Raw genomic sequence first — 17,408 nt, forward strand, 5'->3', positions numbered from 1 at the left:
CAGGAGGAGGCTGAAGCCCAGGGTCCGAGTGACTGTCCTGAGACCATGCGGTCAGCCGCACCCAGACCGGCCAGCGGGGAGAGGCCCCTGACTCTTTCCTCTTCACCACACTCTTCTTCAACAAGCTTATTCTGTGGGGTCCAAATTCACAGCCCCAAGACCACAGGCTCATTGAAGGAAGTGGGTCCAGCAGAAGATGTGGCTTTATAGGAACTGTGATCTCCTTCGCCAGGAGGGAGGGACGGGGGGGAGGGGCCCCGGTTTGGGGTGCTCTGGCTGGTGACCCCATCCCTGCCCCCACAGGCGCCACTTGGAGCCCAAACCCATGTGGCCACCTCCCCTGCCCCCACCCCTGGCCAACCCAATGGCCTGCTTGGCTCAGCAAGTTCTCTCCCTGGGCTGGAGGCCGAGCACTGGACGCCAGTCCCTGCCCCTCTCACCGCCTCCTGGAAAGTCCCTGCGCAGGATGTCGGACCCAAAGGGCCACGGCCATCAGTGAGCGGACAGCGTGACAGGGCACAGAGGGCGGGAGCCTAGGTGTCCGACTGCCAGCCCTCTCGTTCCACCTTGCACCTGCCAACTGTGTCTCCAAGAAGCATGGACAGAGCCCCTCCAGACAGAAAAATCGATCTGATAGGTCTTCTGCTAAAACCTGCTCAGTGCCAACAGCAGAGCTCCGGGTCACAACCCCAGCTACCCAACTGGTTCGCATTCTGCTTCCTTTCCCATCTGCCCTCCCCACCACCCATGGAAGGAATTCAGAGAAAACCAATGTTAGAGACGTGAAAGGCAGCCAGGAGCCAGAGGGAAGACTTGCAGGTCAGACCTGACGTCACCCTCAATCAACTCGGTGATCCCAACATGCTATCTCACCTCGTAGCCTCAGTTCGCTCATCTATAAATTGAGCGTAACTCCTGCTCCCAGCCAGCAGCAGCGGCCTTCAGTGAAACAATGGCACATAGGATCTGGCAAATAGCTGCTTAATTAATCCGTGTACTTTCCTTCCCTGGGTGCCTGAGAGACCCAGGGACATCTGCGAGGACACAGCCTGGGTTTTATACACCATGAGTCCCAGGGTGGCCCAGCAAGGAGGGGACAGAGAGAAGATGTTCAGCAAGCGCCACATGGGTTTCCAGCAATCAGACCCAATGCACCAGCACACAGGCCTCCCCATGAACAACATGGGTCACTGAGTAACGAAAACCCAAGGTGGGGCTCAGCCAATGCTGTTCTGGTTCAAAGGCCCCAGGAGACAGTCAGCAATTAGCTGGACCACATGCGTTCAGGGGACGCCGAGACCGGGATTTGCCAGGAGAAGGGAAGAACATGACCCCCGGACCGGGAGGGCAGCGGGCAGAGGCGTCTCAGGGAATCTGAGGCCACATGAGAACCGTTAACCAGTCACGGGAGGTGAGAGGACACACAGAGCATGCAGTTCTCAAAAGCCTTGATGGAGCCACTGGAACACTGGCTCAGTATCCAGGGCGTGGGAACCCTGCCCCTCTCTTGCCACGTGACTTTGACCAAGTCATTCATCCCCTCCCTGGGCCCTGGCTTCCCCATCTGTAAAATACACGGTGTGTGTTCCATGGACATCACATGGTCCATAAGACACAGGGAGGATGGGAGCCCAGGAGGGAAAGTGTTGCACAAAGACCAAACGGCTGGATGCAGAGGGGTCTTACCAGGACCCAGGTCCGCTCCGCCTGGATCAGCCCGGCGACGCTGGAAGTCCCTGTCCCGCTCCCAGCCTCACACTCGTCCCTGTTGGTGAGAGCAGAGCCTCCCGCCAGCTCTGGCACACCTCCCACTTCAGCCGCCTAGGGGGGACCCACCTGCACACCTTCCTGGGCCCCCTGGAACTCCCACAAGGCGGGGCAGAGGGGGTGGCCAGCAGAGAAACATCCACGATGTGCTCTGGGAGCTCCAGGATGCACCCGCCTCAGGAAGAGTGTCCCCAGATAGCCCACAATGAAACCCTACACAGACACACCATGAGAACAGCAACAGGAACAACTTCTGTGGCACCAACTGGGCTCCAAACACTGTCCTTCCTTCGAGCTTCACAGCAACCCTAGGGGATAGGCACTGTCATGTTCACCATTTAACGGATGGGGAAACTGAGGCACGGAGAGGTTGAGAAATGTGCCTCAAGTCACCGAGCATCAAGCAGGCACAGGTTAAAGCAACCTTAGGGGGAAAGTTGACCATGCCATCAGCTTGCCCTAAATATACACACCCGCCATGAGCCCACCCTTTGTCCAGGTAGGATGTCCTAAGGATGGGCTACACGTGACCAGGAGGGTTTTCCTGTGTGCATCAGCTGGGAAAGTCACATACTTCTCCCTCCACCTTGCCCAGTCACCAGTGAGCCTCCACGAGAAGGCCCAGGCTTTGGGCAAAGTCCACATCTTAGACTTTTCCGTTCTCCCTTCAAGAGACCCAGAGGGCTCTGTTTTTAGCACCCTGCCCTGCCCCACAAAGTGCCTCCCTGATACAGCAAATTCCATCCTTTGAAACGGTGTTCACTGCCTTGTTCTATGGGCTCCTCACGGAGGTCACTGGGAGAAGGTGGATATTATCGTCCCAATTTACAGATGGGTAAGCTGAGGCTCCACAGCAAAGGCCCACAAGACTTCCTAAAGGCCCAGACTCACGCCTTCGATGTGGGGGCAGGCAGGGAGGGCAGGGGTGGGTGGACAACAGGCTCCCGGAGGCCTCTAGTGAGGCAGAGAAAGCGGAAGACCAAGAGGGACTGCTGACAAGTTTGCATCGATTGGGACTGTCAGCAAGTGGCCCAGATTCCGTCCCTTCGATAACTTGCCTGGTTTCAAAGCCACATGAAAGCACTGTTCTTTCCAGCACACTGGGCTCTTCATCAAACAGCATTTAAAAGGGGGGTGGGGGGATCAATGCCTGCTGCTGTCTGGCAGCATCCTCCCCAAATACGGCAATCCCAGGAAGGTTCCGGAGAAGAGTCCCACGTCGCATTAACCTCAAGGAAAGTAGCCTTGGTGGGGGGGGGGGCGCCCTGGATACCCTGCTTTACTGCGGTCCATTCTTTTGTCCTTTCTTTGCTCAAAACATATTGACGTCAAGCCGCATGGTAGTTCCCGGGTTCTCCCGATGTTCTGTGGACCTTTTGAAAGTCAAGGCTCTGGGGAGGATGAGCAAGCCGGCGGCCTTAACTCTCAATGGTTTTCTTATGTAACCAATCTAGTAAACAATATAGGTGCACTCACTGGACTGTCAAGAAAATTCCCAAGTTTAGGGGAAAAGAAGTCGAGAAGAGGGCTCTCAAAGTCAAGAGGATGGTGCAAACGCCCTGCAGAGGAGACCACCAGATCAGGAATCCTGGAGGGCTCCCAGGGCTCTGCACGGAGCCTGAAACTCAGCAGCGCTCAACGATTCCTCCTATGTCGAAAGAACGAAAGAGGAGCCACCAGAGAGAAGGCAGAGCCCAGCGGCATTCACTCCCCAGGTCCCGACTGGAGCTCAAACTGAGCCTCAGTGTGTTCAACTAGAGCACAGAACCCCGAGAGGGTCTGGGACACAATAGCAGGAAGGGGGAGACGTCAGCCAGCTCTCTGACCATCCCTTCTCTGCACCACCACCCGGGATCTTCCTGTAGGTTCTCAGTGGGGTTCTGGCAGCCCCAGCCCAAGCCCGAGCCGTTTGTTTAGCAGAGAGAAGACCACCTGAGCGGACAAGCGGAATCGCTGGCGTCCAAAGGATGACACCAGTCGGGCTGGAGGATTCTCCCATGACTCTGCGGGGCAAGCACGAGCTGCACTCAATGGTCTATGAGATAATTTGTGGAAAGCCCACAGATGAGCTAGTGTTCACATAGGACGCGGAAATAGATTCTTCCTACAAAACCCTTTGTCCCCGAGATGGGACTATCGCCACGCCGACAGCATCCTTCGCCAAAATGGCCTTGCTATTGATAGCCCAAGATATTTTCTTAACAAAGGACCAACATCAACTGAGTGCCTGCTAAATGCCCAACACATGGCCCAGAATGATCCAAGGAGGGCGCCCAACCCAGCCTGCAGCCCGGAAGGGAGAGCCCGGGAAGGCTTTCTGGAGAAAGGAGAAGAGGTCAATGACGAAAAAGGACAAGCGAGAGGACGTGACCGTTCTCGGCTGAGAGAGTCCTCAGAATGACCTACCTCTTCAGAAGGCCTCCGACACCCACTTTGGAGATGGTTGCCCAGAACCTTCTCAAAGCCAAGGGGGTGGAGCCAGGGGTCCGGATGGGGAACAGGATGGAGCCCTGGTCCCCGTCCACCTCTTGAAGTAGAGCTGCCCATGGGTTCACGATTTATACTGGTATAGGTTTCCACAGGTTTAAGGCAGGGAGGTGGGGGGGGGGGGGACTATAAAATAAAAGAATAAAATAAAAGTGTAGGAGTTCATTCAAGGAGGCATTCAAGGCCCCCAGACTGATAAGAGCCTCATCTCCCACCACCTCAGTTCCGGAACACTGCTCTGGACTGAAAAAACCTAGAGGTGGAGCTGGGGCGGGCAGGTCTTCAGGAATTAGCTGGGAAGGTCAAAAACTGGTCAAAGCCAGACCTGTTTGAGGGCAGGAACTCTGCAATCTGTCCCATTCTTAGAGTCAAATCACTCTCCAGGATTTTCCCCCCGAGGGCTCGGGTCTCTTCTCAAAAGGGCGCCCTGGAGAACTGGGCTCCAGGCTGCACCCAGTCAGAGTCCCCCTGCCCTCTGCACACCCACCTGCAACAAGCCAGGGCTGGCACGGCAGGAGGCCAAGTGCATATTCAGGAAATTACCTCTAGCTCCACCTGTCTGTCTCCCTATGCAGAGAGGGCAGGTAGGAGGGCAGCCTGGGACCAACCAGCCCAAGATCAAGGAGGCAGGAAGAGCAGCCTGAAATGAATCCAGGACCCCAAGCTCATGCTCCAAAGATAGGACCGGAGGGTCTGGGTGGCCTTGAGGGCCAACACTGGAGGAAAAGGACCAGACTGGCTCACCTGGAGGAGGATCCCACTCACTTGAGTCTGGACACGCCTCAGTTTTCTGAGCTGATAAATGGCAAGAATGTCTCCTATCTCAACCGACTGAGGTGAGCCACTGAAATCACAAGATAAGACCCACTTATGGAGCACTGGCGTCACCAGACCCTGGGGACAGAAGAGCGGCCCAGGAGGTATGGGCTACATGGCCACTGCTCTCCCCCATCATTTTGGAGCAGATTCCTCAATTCCAGCTGCATCCAGTATATCCTACCCCCAACACAGCCCAGGGGGCTTTGAAACAGTGCAGATTCCTGGCCCATCCCAGACCTACTGGGCCTGGAAATCTGCATTTCAGATAAGGTTTCCAGGACATTTTCATGCAATCTGCAGACGCTGAGCTTTTTGGATGACCTTCAAAAAGCAAGACATGAGTCCCGCATTTGCAGGCACTTTCTCCAGCCCGGGTGAGTTTAGAACAAAGGTCTCCGACACTGATTCATACGGAAATACCTCGAGAATGTCGCTTGTGGGAATTATTGACATTAAACACCTACACGGTGTTCCCACGTGCCAGGCACTGTTCTCTGCTCTTTACATCGACTGACTCAATATTTATGAGCCCCAATGAGACAATGTCTGTTATTCTCATTTCACAGGAGGGGAAACTGAGGCACAGAGCTCCTGATTGCCTCTGCCTTTCTCCAATCCCCCCAACATGCCGTCGTGAAAAAGAACAAAGGCTTTGAGGTCTGACTCTCCAGGCTCAAAGCCTGGCTCTCCCACTTCAGCCACGTGGCTACAGGCACGTCCCTTAAACGCCCTCAGCCTCAATCTTCTCATCCATTCAGTGGAGCCGATGCAGCCCAAGAAGAGGGGTGAAAGGGGATGAAGGGGATACAGCAGCCAGTCTGGAGACAGCTGTCCTGTCCCTCCCTTGGAACCTCTAGGCCTGAGCCAGGTCCCTCCCTGCTAGAATCCTAGCTGCCGAGTCATCATCCTGGCTTTCCTTCTGAGGCACAGGGGCTCTGAGTCACGCCTTGGACGGGATTCTCCGGAGTTGGGTCCCAAGGAAGAACCGCAGCTTCAGGCCATCAGCAAAACACAATGCCATCTTTGTTCCCCATCCACACGGAGGCCACTCAGGCCAGGAGGTTCCAGCACACCCCCAAGGAACCCCCCCCAGCTCTGTTCAGATCTGGGGTCCAATCTGGAGGGGGCAGCCCAAATCCAGTCAGCCACTGCTCAGCGGGGCCGCAGCCCTTTCTCCCTAGCCTGATTCTGCTCCACTCTCCGAAACACCTGATTTACACTAAAAAAATTAAATAAATAAAAAGTCACCCATATTCTGTCTGGAAAGTTTCCTCACCAGAACCTCGGTGAAGAGCCAATTTATCTTTGCCACTCTGATAGCAGACGGGCAAAAGTCAAGACCAAGAACCCCTTGACCCCCCCAAAGTCCCAACCAGAGCCCTGAAGAAGGGCCGAGAGAGCCTAGGTCCGGGGCTGGCTCAGTCTTGGCAAGCCACTCCCCATCTCTGGGCCTCAGTTTCCATCTGTAAAATGGGAAGAAGCTGGACCAGGACCTTGTGTGAGTTCTTAATTCCATTCCAAATTATCAAACCAATGGTTAGCAATCCTGGATTTACTTGTCGCTCCTGGAGAACTCCCCCTCAGGAGAGGAGACCCCCACCGAGGCTCGAAGGTCTCCCTGGAAAGCCAAAGCAAGTGACAGTCAACTGCCTGCTTGGGACTCTCCCGGCGAGATGAGAGGGGAATGGGGCAGAAGGCAATGGGCCATTCAATTCATTCAATGTATATATTTGAACTCCTCCCAAGGGCCAAGCCTGGGCCACATGCCAAGCTACAGGGCGAGGCAGGTAACACCTCCCTCCTCCAGCTGTAATGGGAAGCAGGGTCCCGCAAAGCTAAGAAGTCACAATCAGAGGACATCCCGGGTCTCGCTCCTTACACCAGAGCGCTGTGCCTCTGGAGATTTCCCACCAATTTCTGACCACCTCTACCGTCCCCCGACTCCCTGACCCCACTCTGAGCCACCTGGCGCTTAGCCCCACACAGGCCTGGGGTCTGCACCTGCCCTGCACTTCTCCCCCTGGCCCCTGTGCTGGGGTCTGCGCTCTCTGTACCCCGCTTATTTCAATTCACACTTGGGAGACTCAGTAAAGACGCCAGAATTTCTCTACAGGAGCAGGTTGGGCTGGAAAGTTTGCCCGGAAACTGCATTTTCATAGCAAGAACCAGTTTATCTTTAGATAGTTTTTTTCATCTGAAGTTTTAGGAGAAGGGTGAGTATGGCTGATGCACATTAGGAGGACACTAAAGGCCTCCAGTGTGGCCACTGGCTGACCTCTCTTTGAATCTTCGATCTTTCCAGTAACTTAAAGGAACCAAACACAGTGATGCGCCCAGGACCTCGGTGAGGAAGAGCTGGTCCTGGGCACAAGATAACCTGGCCTCCGCCACCAGCTCCGGCTCTCCCTCCCCAACCCCCCTCCTCCCCACCGGCTGCCAGGCACCTCCCCCTTGAAAGCCACAAAAGGTGCTGCCCCTGACCCGAAGGGACTTCTGACTGGGAGAGGCAGGCGACAGACTGGAGAGTGGGGGAGGGGTGGGAGGTAACGAAAAAGTCCACTAAATCCCAGCTTCAGCCACCAATTTGACAGAGGCGGTGACAGCGCGTTTCCCTCAGCGCATCACATTCCACACACGCCCTGCCCGCAGCTGAATCAGAGACCAGGCGGGTGTCCCAGGGAAGTCCGAGCAATTCCAGCTGTTCTTCCCCCAGGAGGTCAGGAGGGGCGGGTCGGGACGCAGAGGAGAGAAGGAAAGCGTGGGAGGGTGGGCGGAGGGGAAAATGACGCCACGCACAGCCCAGCCCGCGCGGGGCCACCGCCAGATGCCCACACAACCCCTCTGGCCCAGGACACCTCTTCCACGCCGCCACAGCGCCAACCACGGGCCACCTAGGGGGGCGCCCCCTGTCCAGCGACGCTAGCGGATCCTCGCTCCCGCGCGGGTGGCACGCGCTGTGACACACCTCGGACCCTCCCTCAACACACACCCCCCCCCCCAAACCCCACCTTGGCTTCGAGACTGAACCGGCCCCCGCCCCTCAGATGCATACCCATTCCAGGCCCAGTCTGGGAATCAGACACACCCACGCCCCGCTCTCCAGCCTCACCTCCAGCGCCGCTCACCCCGACTCACCTCCCTTCTACACACGCGCGCAATCCTCCTTCCCCAGACACCCCACTCCAAGGATACACCCCCACCCCGCACTCTCGCCCCACACAACACACACACACACTCCTAGTCCCTCCTCCCTCCCTCACTTGCTGCGCGATCCCTGGCCCGCGGCGCCAGCTGTGACTCCAGGAGGGCGTTGGGGCAGCGCGATTAAGGTGTTCCCTGGCCGGCTCTCCACCCCTCCCCTACCCCCAGAACCCCACCTCCCCACCTAGGGGAAAGGTGAGCGGGAACCTGTCTTTTTTTCCTCTTCTTCCCTAATCGAAACCCCCCTCTCCAGCGGTGCCCGCGCCGCAAAGCCTCTCCTTGCGCTCGCGCCACGGGGCCGCCACGCACTTGCAGCTCCGCGGGGCCACAAAGGGCGATCCAGGAGCTGCGGCAGCACCCACGGGCGACTCCTCTCTGTCCGGCAGGACGAAAGCGTCGGGCTTACCTAAGATAGAAGGAGAAAGGCAAAGGGAGCCGGAGCTAGGCTGGCGACGAGGCGCCCCGCGGGCACGGAGGCTAGCTGCGAGGATGGGCGTGCGCTCCGCGGCAGAGCGGGCAGCGGGGCGAGGTTTGTTTATGCCCGCGAGGACCGCGACTTTATAGGCGCCGCGGCCCCGCCCCCGCGCCTCGCCCCGCCCCGACCCTCCCGGGCCCAGCTCGCAGCCCGGACACACCCCTCCCCCCCGGCGCTTCTCCCGCTCCCGCCGGCGCGCCCTGCCCAGCTGGGGCTGCGCGCGGCGGGAGCCTGCAGGAGCCGCCGCCTGTTGCGCAAGCCTTTGTAGGGGCGCGGCGGGGAGGGGCCTCCGGGCCCGGGCTGCTGTTCTGCTCTGTGTCCCCTCCCTCGCCGGGAAGGCCGGGGCCTCCGCGTGTGCAGCGTGCGTGTGCGCACGGGGGATGCGTTTGTGTGCCGGTGCGTGTGCGCGCTCACGTGTGTGCATGTGGACTTCCTCGTGTCTCTGTGTGACCGAGTGGCCCCCATATCCGTCCCTGAGTTTCTTCTTCCGAGTCCCATCGCGCCACGCCCTGACATCCCTTAGGGGCGACTCCCCCACTTCCTCCAGGTCTCCTGTCTTAGCTCCCAAGCCCCATTTAGCGGCCCTCCCGCAGCTACCTCCGTCGCTTCCCCACGACCAGCTCCCTGCATTCTCCCTCCGTGCCTCTTGTTGCATCAGCTCTCCGCTGAAAGCCTCGCTCCCATTTCGTCTCGTCCGTCCATCTTGCTCACATCCTAACGTCTTGGCGCGCCCCCTTCCCCTTCACCTCCCCAGTTCTAAACCTGCCCGCCTTTTCCCGCCGCGGGTCCTTCTCCCCTCACACCTCCCCCCCAAGCCTGGCTGGGAGCATTCTCACCCCTTCCTCTCCTGGTTCCCAGAACTGACACCGAGCACCGTTTCCGAACTCGGCTGTCTTCTGTGCTGTCTTGCTTTTGTTTAGTGACTGCCTTGGTGTTCTCAGTCCTCACTACATGTTAGAATCCCTGACAGAAATTTTTTTCAAAAGGTGCGTGCTGGGGCTCCACGCCTGGCCAGCGTAATCAGAACCTCAGGGCCTGCAGACCAGGCCTTGGGTGTTTTAAACGCTCCCCAGGTGGTTCCAATGCGCAGCCTGGATGAGAACCGCTGCCCTGGAGGAACATGATTTTTAAAGACCCTGTCGGTATCCCCGGGTCCCCTGCCCAGCCTTGTCTTTACAGGTTCATGCGCCCCTCCCCCGCCTCTTCTGACCAATTATAAACCTCTTCCCTCCACCAGCCTGTGCTTTGCTCCAGGCAGGCGACCTGGCACAGCTCTGTGCATCCCATTGGCCTCCGTAGGCCCTGACATTTACTTCTTCTGGCGTTCCACAAATATTTATTGAGCTGCTGCTATGAACCCCGTCCTGTGCTCAGCCACTGGGAAAAGGATTGAGAAGGCAAAGTCCTTCCCCTGGGAGCCTAGCCTGGGAGCTAAATCTCAGTCTCTCCATCTACACAAGATGGTTCCCGCTGAGCTCACTCATTGGGTAACCGGATGGAGCAGCTACTGTGTCCAGGCACCATGCTAGACACGGTCATGAGTGCCAAGTTTGCCTCCTTCGGAGCCACCGGATGTCTGAAGACCCCCGCAAATCTAAGTCTGGGTGACAGCTTTCTTTTACCCACGCATATGCTTCTCTCTTCCCTTACTTCCCCTTTTGTGGCTTTCAACAAACATCTATTGAGCGCCTATGCTTTGCTACCTGCCAGAGATACAGAGAGTCAAGTTCAAAAGTATGGAGGAGGCTGCCCTACTCCTTCAGTAACAAATGCAACAAGCTAGAGGACAGAGGAAGGAAGGTGCCAGAGGCACAGAGAGGAGAAAAGAAGAATTGAAACAGTAGAGAATTTGATGGGCAGTAGTGTTCTAAAACCAGAGGGAAAGGAGATCTCGCAGTCCCTATCAGCCTGGAAAGGTTCAGAGGCAGGTGCCCTGTGGATCCCACACTCCCTCTCGCCAGGTTTTCCTTCCGTGTTGTAATGGATTGTTGTTTCTTCCACTGAGCGCCAGATGAAGCGTTTTCTTGTAGCTGAGGTGGCCACGCGGTAGGAAAGACTGACTTTGGTGCATCTCTGGATGCACACACGGGTAGAAGATGCTCATCTTCTGGAGCAGGCCCCGGGGAACTGAGAGCTGCCCGTAGCTCCACAGCCCCCACCCAGGCCAGCTGAGGCAGCAGAAGCGCTTGGAGCCAAATGTGGGTGCAGTTGCATTCAACCGTTTCAATGACTTCTCTTTCTCGCTGGTCAGCAATAGAATTAGATTGCTTAGTAAGTGCACATGTGCTGCAAATCCATCACAGGATAAGGTTGCATTTTCTGGACTAATATCCCCTGGAAATTTCCATTTGGCAACACCTTAAATTTTATCATAAAATATTCCAACTAAAGAACCCTAGGAATCATCTCTTCCTAGCCCTCTTTCTTGGAATTCCTGGGTACTCAGGGTTGCGAGAGACCCAAGAGAAAGCTGGAGTTCAGAGGAAGAACACCTGATTTCAACACACGAGCTGTGTTACCTTGAGCAGTGACTTCCCTCTCTGTGCATCCATCTCCTCCATCCACATGCATGTGGAGGAAATGGGTGGGAGGAGCCATCAGACCTTTTGACCACAATTTATGAGCCCAGTGCTGCAGTCTCATGTTCTTTTTCCTCCTGTTGAGATGAGAGAGTGTCTCTGAAAGGCCAGCCTCTCCCAGCTCCAGCACTGGGCTCCCATCTCTCCCCTCTCTTCTGGGTCATTCTAATCAACAAGTACACGTTCACTGCAATTGGCGGCCCATCCTAAACAATCCTGTGTTATCTCAAGTCCCCCTCCAGTTCCTGTAGCCGCTTCCCTCACCCCTTCCTCCCCAACCTTCTCTAAACACGTGTCTATACCCATAGTCTCCACTTCCTCGTCCCCCTTTCATTTTACTTGTTAGACTGTAACTTATCAAGTTCCTCATGGACCTGGCCGAATAATTCCACAAAGCTTGTCAGGAAAAACAATAGCCTTCATCCCCGCCCACCCACTTGCCCCTCCTCAAAAGCCAACCACTTTCATCTCCTTGCGAATCATTTGCATCATCATCTCTGCCACTCATCAGCTCTCTATCCCTGGGCAAGCTCTGTAATTTCCTCCCTCAGCCTCTTCATCTCTAATCTACACATAATAACCGACTTGACTTCTAGGTTCTAGGTCTAGGGTGGTCGTGAGCAATATAGGAGTTCATACGTGTAAAGCGCCTAGAACAGTGTCTGCACATAGAACGCTTTTGATCAAATGTTAGCCGCCATCATCGCCAGCATCATCATCATCATCTCGTCCCATCTCTCCTAGCATCTTGCATTGTACCTGATTCATACAGAAATCCAGCAGCTGTCGGTTGAATAAGTGATCGAATGCCAGCTTTTCTCTCTGCATCTCCTTACTTTCTGCAGCCTCCTGGGAGTTCTTTGGCAGAGAGAGGATCTTCCTACTTGCTTCAGGACCCCGGTGGAAGGACCTCCACCCATGAGCCATGTAAATTCTCCCGGTCCTCTGAGAGCATGCCCGACCTATAATATCCAGATGGGAGCAATGGGAAAAAGCTGCAAGAGGAAGACAATTCCGACTGAGGTTGATATTAGCCTATGTTCAGGGTGTGTAATGAATCCTTTACTTGGAACATAAATGAAGAGTTATACAACTTTTGGCCCCCAGAAAATCAGTTTCCCTTTGCCCCTGCTCTGTAACTGTTTGTGAGGGCTGCCATAACAAATTTGCACAAACTGGGGGACTTAAACCAACACAAATGTGTTGTCTCATAGCTCCAGAGGCCAGAAGTCCAAGATCAAGGTCTGAGCAGAGCCGCGTTCCCTCTGAAGGCTCCCGGGAGGGTCCTTCCTCGCCTCTCCCAGCTCCTGGTGTCGGCTGGCAATCCTTGATGCTCCTTGGCTCACAGCTGCGTCACTCCCACCTCTGCCTCTGTCATCACAGGGCCTTCTTCTCTTGTGTGTCTGTCCCTGAGTCTCTTCTCTTCTTACAAGGATACCAGTCGTATTGGAGTAAGGGCCACCACCCGAGTACAGCATGACCTCATCTTAACCTGACTAATTACATCTGCAAAGACTCTATTTCCAAATAAGGTCATGTTGCAAGGTTCGGGGTGGAAATGAATTTGAGAACAACAGGATTCAACCCAGTACGTGGTTAATGTATATTTAGCAAGTATGTGTGGCATATCTGCAGAGAGACCCACTTATTGGCCTGCTCGGGGCCACCCTGATGATATTGCTCATGGATGATCCTGCAGCAGCTCTTGCCCGGCTGCCCAACAGCTGCCCCACCTTTGTCACCTGCCCTCTCCAGTGCCCTTCGCCTCAGGCTTGGCTGTCTTCTTGAACAAGCTAAATCATAGGGCCTGCCTAATTAGACCTGCTATGGCTCCCGTTGTCTGCGAAGTTCACCACTCCCTCCCAGGGTGGCAATGGAGATGCCCCTCCACGTGTCCAGACTTTTCCCTCCCTCCTCCAGGCCCTGGGTTACTCACCGCTTTCCCTTGAATGTACCCCTTGCGTCTTCACCTCTGAACCTTGGACCAGGCCGTTTTCTCCTTCTAGAAAGCTCTCCCCCACCCCCTTCACTTATGGAGATTTCACTCATCTGGGGAACACACTGGGGTCTTCGGCACCCATTCCAGTGCTCCTACTTCCCGCCCCCGCCCCCGCCCCCTGAAGTTAGGCATCTCAGCGTACCTTGCATTGTCCATGAATGGGGAGTGGAAGTGACCTGTGTCACTTCTGGATGGAACTTTAATAGCCAACCTGTGACTCACCTTGCTGTCCTTACATCCTGCCACGGCTACTAGCAACACTCCAGAGGCTGGAGGCTCCATCCCCTGGGGCCTGGAGGGAGGAGACACAGAGCGGAGGCCTCAGCTGACCCAGAATGGACATGTGACACGGGGGAGAAGTAACTCTGTTGCCGTGTGCCACTGGGATTCTGAGGAGCTTTGTCGCTACAGCCCATCCTAATGGGTCACCATCCTCCAAGGCCACGACACGTCCACTCTTCCAGTAAACCTCCCCTGTTCTTCTCCAACTAGATTCATTTTTTTAAAAATTCAATGCATATTTGTTGAGCATTTACAATCCACCAGGCACTGTGTGAGGTGCTGGGAACAAAGGGATGAATCAAGAATGGACTTGCCTATATAATTGCAATGGTTGCAAGTGTTGCAAAGTAAGAATACATGGTCTTAGAAGACCCGAGATCTCACCTACTCTGGAAGGTCGGGAAAAGCCCTCCTGAGAAAAGGGATATTTGAAGCAGGCAGCTATTAGTTTAGGTAAGGATGGCATGACCTCACCGCCTTCGGATCCCTGGAGCATTGCATGTTTTCCCTTCTTTGTATTAGTTAGAACTCTTTAGTGTATGTGTGGCATAAATATAATTTCAAATGGCTTAAGCAATAAAAGGTGGGGCATACTTACAGGCTCATGTAGCAATGAAGTCCAGAGGAGAGTTCGCTTCAGGCATGGCTGGATCCAGGGCCTGATGCCACCAGATCTCTATCTGTCTAACTTTCAGGATCTCCCAGATTGGTTTTACTCCATGTTGGCTTTGTTCTCAGGCAGGTCCTTTCTAGATTAAATCAGAAGGTTTGTCAGGTAATTTTAGGTCAGTTAATTAGTGAACTCTTCATCTCTGGGGAGGGCAGAGCCCTGGGAAATTGCCCTCATTTTCTCTGAAAAGTCGTGGGAGCTTTGAGGAGCCTGCATGTTTGCTTGGCAGCCACTTATTATGAAATCACTGGCCCTTCACTCACACCCACCTTCCTGGCTTGACCTTCTGTCTCCACTACCACCACCAACCACTCCTTCCAGCCAAACCTGCCTGCCTGCCCCGCCCAGTCATGCTGGGCCCCTTCACAGCTCTGTGCCTTTGTCTGTGCCTCTGCAAACAGGGGCAGCGGCACCTCCATCTTGGGAACACACCACCTTGCACAGGGCTGGCAAGACTGGCGTAATGTTTGCTAATTGAATGGAAGAAAGGAGGGAGGGGGGAAGGAAGGAAGGAGGAAGATTTGAATTTATGTACAATCAGCTTAAAACTATCACCACTCATCCAGGTTTAGGAGATAGGCTTGTTCTTTGGCATTTCCTAAACTTTAATCTCCTCCTTTTGCCTCCAAGCCTGCATTTATTTTATCCATGGAGATGCTCGCTGATGGTCTGAGCAGATGGACAACTGGATTGTCTTAGCTGACAGAGAAGTTAGACCGGAGCCTGAGCGGACCTCCCCCTGGCTCCTGGCTGGCAGTTCCCCGGCGCCATCACCTGCAACCTGGCTCCAGAAATGCATGAGGATTTTGTAGCCACCATGACATTGACTTCCCAACCAGACTGCAGAGGGACCATCACATGACTTTGCATTCCTTGTGTTCAGTGAAATCTTAGTCAGCCCTCTGTTTGCTGGACCTGGTGGGGAATTCCACTGTGGTCAATCAAGTCTCCTGCCCAAGCTGATTACAATTAAGAAGGCAAGTCTACTGCCTTTTTTTTTTTTTTTCCTATTTCCACTTGAATGCTTTCTGAAGCTAAACCTAAATGACTCTTAGGTTTCCCCCTTGCCAGGAGCCTCCTAAACCGCCACTCAGCCGCAGTGCTGATCCTGCAGGGGCCTGTGGCTCCCTCTTTCTGGACAGAGCCTGGAACTTTCACCCCACCCAGGCATTCTAGCAATGTGCCTTTGACCACCACCAGGCTCAAATTCAAGAGAAAGGGGCTCTGCAACCCCTCCATCTGAATCTGAGGAAGACAGTGCAAGCACTTCACCCTGCAAGCTGCGGGGAACCAGAGGACAGACGCGTGTACGTACAGCGGAAGGTGGGCTGGAGCAGGAGAAGTTAGTGATATTTTCAAGGAACAAGAAGACCACGGCCTAGCCCACCTTAAACATCCTCAGAACACTACGTTAGCCTGCAGTTGGGTGAAATCATCTAACACAAAGCCTATTTTATAGTTAGTGTTGAATAGCTCAGGTACTTTATTGGATACTGTACTGAAAGTGAAGAACAGAATAGTTGTGTGGATACAGAGCAGTGGTAAGTGTATCGGCTGTTCCCCATCATGGTCACGGTGCTGACTGGGAGTGGCGGGGGCTGCCACTGCCCAGCATCACGAGAGAAGATCTGTACAGCATATCGCCAGCCCAGGGAAAAGATCAAAATTCAAAATACAAAGTATGGTTTCCAAAAATCGTGAGTCAAGCCATCATAAATCAGGAACCGTCTATCCCTATTTTTAAGGCTTTTGATACATCCTTGCAAACTGCCTTCCAACAGGCAGTCTGAGGGTTGGGTCCCACCAATTGCATGGGGGCCAGTACCGCCTCTGTGAATGTTTGACCATCAGAGGTGAGGCTGGTACCTCATTGTTGTCGCCACACATTTGCCTGTTCCTGTTTGCTGGAGACGCCAAATGCTATCTTTTTTTTTTTTTTTTGAGGAAGATTAGCCCTGAGCTAACTGCTGCCAATCCTCCTCTTTTTGCTGAGGAAGACTGGCCCTGAGCTAACATCCATGACCATCTTCCTCTACTTTATATGTGGGATGCCTACCACAGCATGGCTTGCCAAGCAGTACCATGTCTGCACCCGGGATCCGAACCGGCGAACCCCAGGCTGCTGAGAAGCGGAACGTTCGAACTTAACCACTGTGCCACCGGGCTGGCCCCTGCTATCCTTTCTTTTATGTATCTATACTCGACCTCCGAGGATTAGCAGTGAGAGGTCCTGTTATTAAAATGTGTCATGTCAAGAGCTTTCCCATCTCTGTGCTCATCTATAAGAAATAAAAATCCCCTCTCACACCTCTTCTCCCTCATCCTGCTTCTGGAGCCATTTTTCAGCTCCCTGAGTTGAAGCCCGGCTTGTGGTGGTTACTTTAGGCGAAGTCCTTGGCTCTACTAACAAGGGGCTCTGGAAATGGGGCTGCCACCCCCACTCTGAGCCTCATGCTCCTCAGCTAACAAGCGCTGAGCAAATGAGAGAATAAAGACAGCGGAAAAGAATTATGAACTCGATTTTTTCTAAATGATTCCTCACTGAGCGCCTGTTATAAGCCAGGTACTGTACTAGACGCTTTATGTATCTCATTTCTCGTTTTTATGACAACCCTGCAAAGTAAGTAATGTAATCCCTGTTTGACACATGGAGAAACTGAGGCTCAATGAGGTGAGGTGATGTGCCCAGAGCTGGGAAGACCCACCAGTCTGGCTGGTTGCCAAGAACCTGCTGTCTCTGGAGAATCGGCACCATCAGCAGCTCTGTTCAGCATATGGAATGACTACCAATGTGAAATGGTGTCTGGGAAATACTATACCTCGGTCCAGGAAATTTCTTGGAGAATCTCACTCTTCTCCCCTGGTGGTGCCATTGCTGTTTGTCACACACACACATCCAGGATGATGTGGCAACTGCTTCTTGCCAGAGGACCTTTCCCATGACTCAGGCCCACTTTAGCCAAGCTCCCAAGAATGGGATGACACCCTTCCCTCCTTTGGCACCCCTCCTTGTCCCTGTCTCCTGCCATCAGCGCCTTCCACATCTCTTCGTTTCTGAGTTCCACCCACCAGTTCCTCCCTGATGGAAACACAGAATGTCTAACCTGAGGGCTCGTAGAAGGAAAGAAT

General features: G+C 54.4%; 1 protein-coding gene across 2 annotated transcripts in view; it reads right to left on the reverse strand.

Moving 5' to 3' along the window:
- Window positions 1-8,874, reverse strand: part of NDRG1 (N-myc downstream regulated 1) — a 55,715-nt gene extending 46,841 nt beyond the window's left edge. Inside the window, exon 1 of one of the 2 annotated variants that reach the window (XM_014831313.3) lies at window positions 8,681-8,874. The gene's annotated coding sequence lies outside the window, so the exon portion shown is untranslated. The remainder of the gene's footprint in view (window positions 1-8,680) is intronic. The other variant, XM_044781175.2, reaches the window with a different exon arrangement.
- Window positions 8,875-17,408: the final 8,534 nt, after the last annotated feature.

This window comes from Equus asinus, chromosome 12 (assembly GCF_041296235.1).
Source record: "Equus asinus isolate D_3611 breed Donkey chromosome 12, EquAss-T2T_v2, whole genome shotgun sequence".
NCBI lineage: Eukaryota > Metazoa > Chordata > Mammalia > Perissodactyla > Equidae > Equus > Equus asinus.